Source organism: Cynara cardunculus, unplaced genomic scaffold, assembly GCF_001531365.2.
Source record: "Cynara cardunculus var. scolymus isolate 2C unplaced genomic scaffold, CcrdV1 Un_Scaffold_1276, whole genome shotgun sequence".
Taxonomy (NCBI): Eukaryota; Viridiplantae; Streptophyta; class Magnoliopsida; order Asterales; family Asteraceae; genus Cynara; species Cynara cardunculus.
In genome coordinates, this window is record NW_020200719.1 from 68,538 (window position 1) to 81,708 (window position 13,171).

Sequence of the window (13,171 nt, forward strand, 5' to 3'; positions counted from 1 at the left end):
GAAAGAGCTTAATGACATCTTTTCATTAAATTTTATATTCAAAAATATCAAATGAACACAAAGGAAATAGGAGGTAAACCTTATTGTCATTTCATTTTCACCATTATTGTTTTTGGTAACCGTGAGTTTTCAGGCCAGCTTACGTGCATCGACTAAACCCTAGACGACCACGAATGATATGAAGATACTATGAAACTCGATGTAACATCATATTTTGGACAAACTTTTCGTTTGCCAGTTTGATTCATATTTCAGACGATGTTTGTTTATTTTCGTTTTTTTTTATTTTGAAGAGTGAATGCATTTGGGTTTGTGATTATTGATTTCTTTTGTCGTAATTTCTTCTAATTTTGTTGTTTTTCGTGGTTTGACTATGACTGCAACAATCATGATGGAGGGTATAGTGATGGCTCACGGGCAAGTGATGATGGTATGGTGCAAGACTGCAAGTGATGGTTATGATGACGATGATGACATGGTTTTCGTTCGTAGTATAGAAACGAGAGAGAAAACATGAGTTTTTACAACGGATTTTCTATCATCTTGTGTGCGGCCTTCTTTTAAATATTAATTAATGACCTTTCTTGCCTACTAAAGCTCGTTGCTTGTCAGACCACATATGTGCTTGCGTATATATCTATGTATGCATACTAAAATACGTAGTTGTGTCGGATTTTTTTCTTCTATAGTCGAGTTTGTATTGTTCAACATAATTTGCATCCATACCTAAGTAGTTATTCAAAATTGTCGTCTATCAAATCAATGAGCACACAATTAACAACCAAAATCCATCTTACTTTTATATATATATATATATAAAAGTTATATATATATATATATATATATATATATATAGGGTTGGGTTCATCTGACCAACTTGTTTTCGTGTAAGGCCACTTTTTTACATCTGAAACTTCACAGTAAAACGATGTGAAGATAATCTTCACAATGTTTTTGTTGTGAAGGTTCGGCTTTTTTTACCTTCACAGCGTATTGCTGTGAAGTTTCAAGTGTAAACAAATAGTCTCGTGGGTCTCATGAAAACAAGTTGGTCTCACGTGAATCCAATATATATATATATATATATATATATATATATATATAAAGAGAGAGAGAGAGAGAGAGAGAGAAAGATTTGAGATCATGTGAGACTCCGGGTTTTTCATGAGACCCGTAAGACCAATTCTCAACCCTTTGATTAGATCTACAATCTAAACATTCATAATTATAAAATTGCCACGAGATTTCTCAATAATCACAAATTGTCACCGTGCAACTTTAGACCATTAGATCGTTAATTTATAAAGTTGATCAATGGACATAAATTGATCTTACGGGTCTCACGAAAAATCTTTGGTCTCACGTGAACCCAACCATATATATATATATATATATATATATATATATATATAGAGGAGTGATCAAATAAAAACCGTCCTCATTTGTGTAAACCGTGCAAACCACCTTCATCCGTCGATTTCATTGTTTAATCTTATGAAATTTTTTCATGAAATTGTTTAATCTTGTGAAATTGTTTCATATAATATTTTTTTTGATGAAGTTGTTTCATATATGGTTGTGAAATTGTTTCATATAATACTTAATGAAACTGTTTCATGTATTTCTCTTAAATTAAAATAATGAAGATGATAATATCTATGATTCACCCTTCACAATAAAAAATGATTAATCAACCTCTCATAATTACAAAAAAATAAACAAAATGAAAAATTGTGATTGGTTGAATGAAGTTTGCACGGTTTGTACAAATTGAGTGGTTTGCATTTGATCGCTCCCATATATATATATATATATATATATATATATATATACTTGGGATCATGTGAGACCAACCTGTTTTCGTGAGACCCGTGAAACCAACATTTTACACTTGAAACTTCACAGCAAAATGCTGTGAAGGTGACTTTTTAAAACCTTCACAGTGTTTTTGCTGTGAAGGTTCGACTTTTTTTAAACCTTCACATTGTTTTTGCTGTGAAGGTTCGACTTTTTTTAAACTTTCACAGTGTTTTTGCTGTGAAGGTTACGTGTAAAAATGTGGTCTCACGGGTCTCACAAAAACAGGCTGGTCTCACGTGAACCCAACCCCATATATATATATATATATATAATTTGAAATAATAGTGATATATATAAAAGGATAAACATTGAAAGAGATTAAAAATACAGTGAAGGAAAATTAAATTTGTGTTTATCAAGGTGACGTAATACCCTCATTATTTCCATCCGTCTTCCTTAACTCATCTGCCTTTAATCATTTTTTAATCGAAAATATTCCACTTTTTTCCTCATTTATTATTTATTACCACAATAATATTTGCTTGCCTTTTAAAAAAAATATTGTGTAATTTCAAGAAAATAAAGTAATTATCAACAACAATTAATCAATTTTCTTACTTGAGAAATACATTATTTAGACAAAATGTTGATTACCAACAATCCTAATTGGTCCCATATAAAATCCGCCTCAAAATGCACCGATGCAAGGGGATATTTTTGCCTCATTCAACGGCTGAGAGTAGAAGGGGATAAAGAACGAATCCGTAACCCGTCTTGTATTTGGGCAAAAGATTCATTTTTTTAACTTAGAAACACATATTAATATTATTTTTGATCCGTGTGATTTTGTAATCGAATTAATGGTTGTATCAGCTAACGAACTTGAATAACGTATAGAGAAATAACATAAATTTTAGGTAAATTTATGTTTAGGTCGTTCTAGATTTTTAACTTTTTTTATTAACCTGGATATTCAACTCGTTATGCGAGCCAACTAATCCCATCGCATTTGAACTTCCATGACTACAAAGAGATTTTTATTTCTCCTTATATTTGAACATGGGATCTCCAAGTATTTTTGACATTTGGATCCAATCTCAAACCAATTAGACACCACCCCTTGTGGTTAGATTTTTAATTCTTATAACCAGTGAAATATAGTTTTTAGTTTATTAATTTATACATTGCTTCTTTGGTAAGATAACAACTGAAAATATCAATGTGATTCTTATTATCAAACTTAGCGTCACACTATCTTTCATAGTTACACTCAAGCCTGATGTTTATTTCATTTGTTATTTTCCGTTAGAAACTTTGATATTAATTACTGTATACGATGCAAAATTTGGCATACTGGAAAAAAGTATCGGTAGGTTAACAAGATCTCTAGTGCAAGGGCCAAGCTTGCATGATCTTACTCAATATGAGTTTGCCTGCTATTTCCTTTGTATAAGCTCACTAGCTTGCCTTTTTTGAGCTCGATTTCATCATCTAGTGCGTCTTTTTCAACAGAACGCACAGACTCCAAAGTACTCAATCGAATGTCATTTCGACCCATTTTATTGCACCAAAACATTACTAAACACACATCTCTCTCCCTTATCATATGCTTAAGGGACGGTTACAGTGATGTTTTTTTGCATAAATTTCAAGTGTACAGTCGTAACTTAATTCACTTATCAACTTGAAATCTAGCTATAGTAATTACTTGCTGTTATTACCTTAAGGTCTCTGTTTTTTGTATTTAAATCATACTATACTGCTACATATGTCTTACTATTCGTTCACATTAAATCATGACCTCTGTATATATCCTCACCTCCAATTCGTTGTTTTTGCTCCATAAATTCATTTCATGCTGCTATATTATCTCTGTTTTATAATTATTCATTCTTGATACTCTTCTCTACGAGTCTCTTTCTCTCTTTTTGCTCATGCCTCAAAGTAAAATACCCCGACCCATATTTTGACTTTTCAATATACGTTAAGCCACTTTATTGCCTAATCCGAAGCTCAATTACACAGGGGGCTTTTGGTTTGATGAAAAGGTTCAGATGAATTTGGATTTCGTGGAAGGATTTGGAATGTTTGATGTGTTTGGTGTTTAGAATTTGAAATGAGATTGGATTTTATTCTTTGTAAAACGAATTATAAATAATTATAAAAATAATTAAATTACCTTATTATTAATTGACTATTTTAAACATTATTATATACAAAATATTTCAAAACCCCGTGAAATTCCAACCACTCGGTGTGTTATTTCAAAATCTTATTATTAAAATATAGTTTTTTAATTATTATATACACATGAGCTAACATGTCGACATCTCTTTATTAATTGTTTTTTTTTTTTTTGTAAATAATTAATATATTGTTAAAATAATAATCTAATTCCTTTGAAGAAAATTAATCAAAAAAATCATACGTATTTTCTTATTACGAATTGGACGACTTTCGAGTTTCGACCCACTCAACTCAGTTGACATATTTTAGCTACTTTTTTAATATTACATATTAGAAATTAAATATAATTAAAATAGATACATTTAAAATACCGAGATGAAATTATCGCATCAATTAAATATGTAAATTATATAATATGTTTATCATTATATTTCATATGTCATTCCTAAACAACCAACGTATTAATAAACAATAAAACAACACTCGAGTTGATATAATTATATAAATACAACCAACGTGATTCAGTCGTTTTTTAATTTTTTATTTGGTATTGTTCTCGTATAACCTAACTTAATGTACGTATTTATATGTTTATGTATGTGAAAATAATTATTTTTTATATATAGATTTATTTAATTTCAAACTTGATATATATATATATATATATATTTATTTATTTTGCGATAATATTTGATAAATACTCTTTTTTTCAATTTAATGGTCTAAGTCCAAGGATTGACAAATTGTTCGTCAAATGACGTGGCATCCTAACAATAGACAGTCACCAATCGTAGTAATAATTATTGTTGAATTTATACTTCTTGCTCTACGGTAGCAATAAAAAAGTGAAAAAAATAATAAGCCGCTTTTTTCCGGAGGAATTTAAAATTATTGGTGTGTTTGATTTGAAAATTTGGAATGAAATTGAATTTCATTTTTTATAAATAATTTATAAAAATTAAAAATAATTAATTCACATTTTTATTAATCGATTATTACAAAACAAATGTTTTTAACATATTTTAAAATCTTATTTCATACAATCCTATGAAATCACGTAAAATCCTTAGCACTGCCTAAGTATTTCAAAATCCTGTTTTTTTAGGATTTCAAATAAATCATAGGATTTCAAATCCGAACAATCCAACAAATCAAACATGAATTAGAATGAATTTGAAATCCAAATCCATTTTATTCATGTAAACCAAACGAAACCTGAGGATTTTGGTCATACCTGTTTTCTAACACATATTTAAATATTTTTTGAAGAAAAAAATTAAATTGAGGGAATTATCTAAAATTCAATTTCAAAAGTGAAATAATCTCTTAATTTTATAGCTAATGAAATTGAATGTATTATTATTTCAATTAAAATTATATGTATATTCGTTTTATTGTATAATATTCATATAATTGTTTGATTTTTATTAAGTATTTGAAAGTAACTTTTAATAAAAATAAATAATGTCATAATATATTTGTAATGATAACAATATATGAACGTATAGCTCAGTTGGTAAAAGAACGTGGTGATTTTCCACAAATACAAGAAAGGTCCAGGATTTGATCTGAGCCCTTCATAGTTTCAACCGTTGAGTGAGCGAAAATATACCTTTACAGTGGTGTCCTTAAATACAGATTTAACATGAGGTTCATCGAAGTTGTCGGTCATCAACTTTTGCTCAAATGTACAAATACATATTTTCTTCATCAAATATTTCTCAAAAACAAATTGTTAGATGGAAGTTGTTTTCATTTAACGAGTTGGAGTAATCAAATTTGAATGATGTTATTAAGATCGTTGACTTGTACTTAATGCAATGTAAGTTGTACGCAATTAATATTTAAACATGTATTCAAATCAAACACGGAAAATTGGGCAATATATTTATGTAATTACCCTTTTACATCGTGAAATTACCAAACTAACCCTGGTGCAACTTACTTTCATGTCCTAAAATTACAGGATTTTACCGTAGCATATAGTGGAGAAGGGTAAAATGGTAAAATGCAGTATTGCTCTTAAGGATCCAATCGTAATTTTCCAACATGAAGTACCCAAGTAAAAATAACATCACCCATTAAAATAAAAATCGGAAAAACATAATTTCCTAATAATTTCTAAGAAATTTTTTAAAAATTTTTCCGTTCTAACCGTTTTTTGTTTTCTTGATGTTGTCATGAACAACGTCAAGCAAAACAGTGCTCTTACATTTAGGGCACTTAGGGTAATCCTCAGCGAGCATAATATACATGAGACATCGAGGACAGCCAACGAGCATCATGGACGTGGCCTCTGGGCTTGTTGGGTATCTGAGGCCAGTCTCATCCTGAACCAATTCAGACGACAAACACGAGCTTGTAGGGGACATCGATAGCGTTGTCGAATGATTTGGTGATTCGATCATCGGTCTGTGAGGTCGTGGTGGCGAGAGATTCAACTTCAAGTCGAGCTTCGGACCACCTCCACGGCCACCATTTCTCCGACTCATCGTATTCCGGTTTTGCCCTTTTGTATGTGTCTTCCAAAAACAGTACTAGTATTGTTAAGCTCTATCTTTACACAAGTCAACTCCTGAAGATCAAAACATCAAAAAAGTCAAACTTGGTGATCAAAAAATCATAGAACATGAAGTTTGAGCATAAGATGTATATATATATATATATATATAGTCAGAACAACCCTGATCACATGATAGATGTTTACCTTCAGATTGGCAACTCCTTGGAGAGAGAGAGGGAGATAGAGAGAGAGAGAGAGAGAGAGAGAGAGAGAACTAGTGGTGAGATGGGGTTGTTGGTTTGGAGCCTCAAAGACCATTTATATATAGGAAACCATTATATATAGATATACATATATATAGATATAGATATAGATATAGATATAGAGAGAGAGAGAGAGATGTGTAAATTGAGGGTCAGGAAATGAATTAATTGTTGGAAAAATCCCAAGATCGGTGCAGAAAAGGGAAAATTGTAGTAAATATTCGATTACAAAAGAAATTGCAGATGAACCCTCTTCATTCATTGCTTAGTCATTACTCATTCACAACACCACCACCACCACATAACACACACACACACACACATATATATATATATATATATATGATACCATGGAAAGAGATGTATACATACAGTGGTAGATCCAAGAATTTTGGTGACGGGTCGAAGTTAAATAACATAATACACTACGATACTAGCTAGGTGGTTTTCAACTATAAATTTAAACAAAAAGTTGATCACTGACAACTCCAATCGGTCCCACACGAAACCTGACTATGAGGCTAACCAATGTGAGGGGAAATTTTTTGGGCCACTCTACGGTTGAGGCTAGCGAAAGGGCCCATGATAAAATCTGAGACCTGTCTACAAATTTAAGGACGTGTCTTTTACGTCGGTAGTCGGGATTCTTACTTTTAGATCCATTATTCAGATAATTACAATCCCAATCAAAAGAAGTTTCTAGCTCACTACAAAGAGGATGATCATTGTCAATCTCAAAAATATGTTTATCAATTTACGATGGATCATCGTGGGCTTACCGTTAATTTGGACTTTCTTTTGTTTTTACTGGTAATAGTCAATCTGATGGTGATATGTTCGATAAAAGACTAAAATCATGGGTGGATGACCTAAGTGTCATTATTTTTTTTAAAGTAATTAAATAAATTGAAAAACAAAAAATGAGATAGCCATGGTTGATGGCTTAATGTTATACAACATTTCAACAATAATCACATCAAAGCTATTTAATTTTGGGAGTAGCCATTTCAATCTAAACATGTGGCTTCTTTTGTTTTTAGGTGAAAAAAAGGAGATTCATTTCCAACACCAATATTTCATATAGATTATGTAATGAATCAGGGATTTCTGGATATCTCATCTGTTACGTGAGCCGACTAATCACAAGACGATCATCTGCTTTGCGGGAGTCACCGCATTTGAACCTCTGTAGCCACAAGGAGGTTTTTTATTCCTCACTGGATTCGAACATGGGACTTACAGACACTTTTGACCTTTGGAGCCTAGACTTAAACCAATCGGGATTTGTGATTTTGTAACACACATATATAACTTTAAATGTATACATGTACCACACGTATACATATAGCATTTGCTAACCAAGATACTGACTCATTAAGAGTGAAGCAACTTACTTATTTTATAAAATCGAACATCTTATCTGATTCTTTTTAATAAACAGCCCCTTAGTTTTCATTTCGTTATGCTATCATATAGTCACGGTTGGGGTTTCAAGTGGATTTGTAGCGAATAATGAGGATATGTGTTGTTGTGACGGTGGCACGATTGTGGTTCGGTGAAACATTTTTTTTCAATCATAAGTTTTTTGTATTTACAGTCGAGCTAGTTTAATTTATAAACTCATACCTTTTATTAAACCAATTGTACATATTTAGCTTAGAAGTTTATAAAGGTGACAATTTTGTATCAAACCAAACCAACCGACCAACATGTGTACTAACAATACCAATTAAATCGGTACCAATTTAACCAATATCAATTATAGTTGGTTGACAGTACTGTATCAAGTATGCAAACTTGGTTAATACATTGTATTAAAAGTTGCATACCAGTACCGATTTATTTAATTATTTTTGTATTTTTTAATGTATTAAATATAAACATTGTAATTAACTATTTTTTTTTAATATTTGAGTATTTGCAATCTTTTATTCTCTGGAATTAAATACCTTGAAACATCATATGCACTACTGGAAAACTCAAAATATAAACAAAATAGCATGATTTCATATATGTTAATTGAAGTTGGTATCAAATACAGTTGGTTGATATATGATATAAAATTCTATGTACCAATTATAATTGATTGATATACAGTATTGAAAAAAAAAATACTGATAGAAATTCATATATTACCTCAGTTTATGTTATTATATGATATAGTAATTAGATTTGATATACATAAAAAATGTCATAAAAGTGTAATTATGTATTGAATTAAATAGCTCTGATGGTAGCATACATAAATTAGGAGAAATAAATATGTAGTCTAAGAAATTAAAGAAGTGTATGGTTGGATTTGTTGGAAATTTACTTTGAGATTTAAAAGCATTTAACATACTCATCAGATTATACATTTATTACTTAACATGCATACTTAAATACGTACATTAATACGTCGTACCATGATCTAATCTAATTTAACCAAATGCTGTTTAAAATCGATGAAATAAGATTCATACATGAATAAACTGTGATGTCGGTTCACATCTGCATTTTCAAATAGAATTTTTCACATTTTTATGTGATTCACGTATGAAACTTACATTTATTTAACATTCTTATTTGAACCTACCCATGTTCCAGTATTTATAACATCAGTAACTAATAACGACAAAATAGAACATTTATCAATATTATAATAAGAACCATAATATATATATATATATATATGTATATATATATATATATGTGTGTGTGTGTGTGTGTATATATATATATATACATACTAGAAGGGTACTTGTGCAATGCAGCGAGATAAATCTTCAWTTTAATGTTTAGTTTTTATTATTTGTCTCTATCGATATAAATACGACTTTATGTGGTTTTGAGAAAGTGATAATGTTTTTATTTTTGAATGAAATATAAATTTAAAGATAGCATAAAAAATTAAAAAAAATCGATATTAGTATTAAATTAACTATTTAATAGTTCTCGTTTTTTTGGTGTAACTTTTTTAATTCAATTTTTTATTATAATTTAATTTAAGTCTAATAACAAAGTAATTTATTTTTAATTTAATAATATAATTTTTATTAAAGATAATAATTAAACATTCGGTTAGAAACTCAATAATTATCTTAATTATATTTTTGATTTTCGATTTTTAAAATAAATGTTTATCATGTATTGATTATGTTTATCTGCAGTTAGTTACACGAATTTAAAAATAAAGTTTTAATAAGTTGTACTTACGCAAAATCACTTGTAATCTTGAATTTTAAGTAATACGCATCAATAAACAGTACTTCATGTATAAAAAATGGTTTTTAAGAGTTTTTGTCAAATGTTTTATGATATAGTATAGATATTGATTATGTAATATCAGGTAAACAAAAAAATATATCGTAATTCAAAATTAATTATATAATATATGTACTAAAATTTTGGAAAAAAAGGAATAATGGTGGTAGTTGAAGCTTTTATACAGCAAAAACCTAACTAATATATTAATTAAAACCAGTAAACCTAATTTCATTAATACATTATTTGATGTAATTAAACTATTGATGGTATATTTAATCTAATTAAGTTTTTATTTATATTTATTATTTAATTTCATATGATTTTTTTTAATGCCAAATATTAAAAAAATTGCTAGATTTTATAATTTGTATGATTAAAATAATTTGAATAAATAATGAAAATAAAAACAAAATAAAATAAAATTGTAGTATATGTAATTCGACTCGGTTAATTAAAATAGCGTAATGACCATGTGATTTTGACCCGATTCAAGTCGTTAAATCATAAGTTATCTTTGAGTTAACACGTAGTAACGAGTTGTTATGATTTCGGTTTGGTTGGTCTGCACCATCATGTACGATTTTATAAAATTCGGAAACGAAATCAGATATGTAACGTTCTGCTTTTTAAATTTTGTTTGTAGAGTTTGATCGAGTTTGTGACAAGTTTGTATTGAGTTATTTGGCCACAATATCTGCAAAATATCTACATAATAATGTCTATAGCTGTGAGCCAACTTATGCTAGTTAAGAACCAACATAAACGTACTTGGACATTACATTATCTTAAGTATAGCTGCTATTGTTGATTGGATGACGATCAATGACTAATTCCATTACACAGTAATACGTCTTTAATTCAAGTTTTCACATAACAAAAATCAGAATTCAGCTCAAACCCTGATATAATATTTAAAAGGATGAGGCTGGCTGGCTGGCTGGCTGGCTGGCTGGCTAACTGAATTTCAACACTTTACCATCTAAATTACAACACTATATATGATGACAACCAAATCACCACTGCACCGGCGTGTTCTGATTCTTGTAGATTTTTAACACGACATGATTTCGTTATTCATATTACGTGGTTGGTTTTTCATCACTCTGGATTACTGTCGTTAAAAAAAAGCTATTTTCATTTTTATATGATATTTTTTTTAAATTAGATATTTATAATATATATTTAAGAAGGTGTTTGACTAATTTGAAAAATATCAAAGTTGAAATTAAATACCCCACAAAGGCTATGTTATCATTTCCAATCTCAAGGTGACCAATATTTTCTTCCTAAAAATTGTGAAACAAAGAAGGCACCAAAATGGAATGGGCATGCTCATTTGGGGCTAATATTTATATATAAAATTAAACTAATTAAACATCCCATAAATTATATCTGAATTATAGCATATTTTAAGTCAAGAATATAATACCAGACTTTAAAATATCATATATAAAAATGTTACAATAGGTTTATAAGACACTTTTAAGCGCTTTAACAAGACTCTTAGAAACGTTTTAAAAATAAAATGTCGTATTAGTACTTTTATAAGACACTATTTGAAAAAGTGTCATACACAAACAAATGTTTTATAAAAAGATGAGTTTATAAGACACTTCTTAAAAGTATCATATAAAATAACTAATACCACACTTTATTTTAAAAACGTAATAACGCCTAATACCACCATCTGTATTTTAAAGTTTAGGGTATATATGTTTTTGGTTTACATTTTCGTAAGATAATATCCAAAAGTATGAATTATTAAATATGATAATATTAAAAATTAAATAATTCATGAAATAAAATAAAATATAACCATTAAAACCTTTTTAAATAAATAATAAGGACGCTTCACTCATACAAGAAGAGAGACATGGTATTAAAGAGAGATGTTTGGAGTTAGGTCATGCGGTGTTCTTTTGGCAAAATAATCATAATTTTTTCTAGGAAATGTTAAAAATATATTATTTAAATATATTTTAAACCAATCATTTTTCACTAATTTACTTAACAAATGTGTTGATTGATTTGATTTATATTTTATGCATAAAAACTCAAATAAATAAAAAAGTAAACCGCGTTAAAATAAAATTGGGTTTATAATGTCATTAAAAATCGTCTTAATAGACTGCTTTATAAGACTTAATTTATAAGACGAAGAAATAAAACGTTCTATAAGAATGTGTTGTAATAAGTTTATAGATAGCTTTTAGACGTCTTAACAAGTTGGACACTTTTAATACAAAGTGTTGCATCAATTATTTTATAACATGTCGTATGAACTCATCTTTTTATACCCACTTGTTTTTATATGATATTTTCTCAAATAGTGTTCTATAAAATAGCCAGTACAATCTATTTTTATATATATAAATGTCTTAATAACATCATATCAACTTATTACAACACCTTTAAATAAAACATTTTATTTTTATTCTATAAAGCCAATTTTGTTGTAGTGTGAGTCAAATTGGACAATAGTACTCTCTCTCTCGATATATATATATATATATATATATATATATATATATATATATATATGGAAATGTTCAAACGAGAACCCCTATGATTTACGAAAACGCGAGAACAACCTATTAACCTCATATTGTGATAAAAAATAAAATAAAATTTAAAATTGAAATTTAAAAAGATTAAAAAAAATTAAAATTAAAAGGGTAATAATGGAAATGATATCATAAAATCTTTTAGCACGATCACATGATTAATATTGATTATTTTTATCTAATATATCGATTAAGAATTCAAGGAGACCAACAAAGAAGTCATAACGTCTTATCTAATTAGTTTATCACACATTTATCACAACGAATTACTAACGAAATCAATTAAACGATTTTGTGTGACATGAGTGTGATAATCATGTGATATCAATATCACTCGGCTTGATTATGGTTTCAATGGGTTAGGTTAGACATTATCACAACGATTTCGGATGGTTTTGATAGGCTAGGAGTAGATAATCACACATTTATCACAACGAAAACGATTTTGTGTGATAATCATGTGATATGTGTGTGATAATCATGTGATATCAATATCACTCGACTTGATCATGGTTTCAATGAGTTAGGTTAGACATTATCACAACGATTTCGGATGGTTTCGATAGGYTAGGATTAGACAATCACACATTTATCACAACGAAAACGAT

At 28.8% G+C, this 13,171-nt stretch overlaps 1 long non-coding RNA gene across 1 annotated transcript; it reads right to left on the reverse strand.

The window, feature by feature from the left end:
* Positions 1-5,991: 5,991 nt before the first annotated feature.
* Positions 5,992-6,776, reverse strand: LOC112502350. Its single transcript, XR_003067669.1, has 2 exons — positions 6,695-6,776; positions 5,992-6,562 (listed from the first exon to the last, which is right to left on the reverse strand). It is a non-coding gene; the product is annotated as an uncharacterized LOC112502350 (long non-coding RNA).
* Between the last annotated feature and the right edge of the window lie 6,395 nt (positions 6,777-13,171).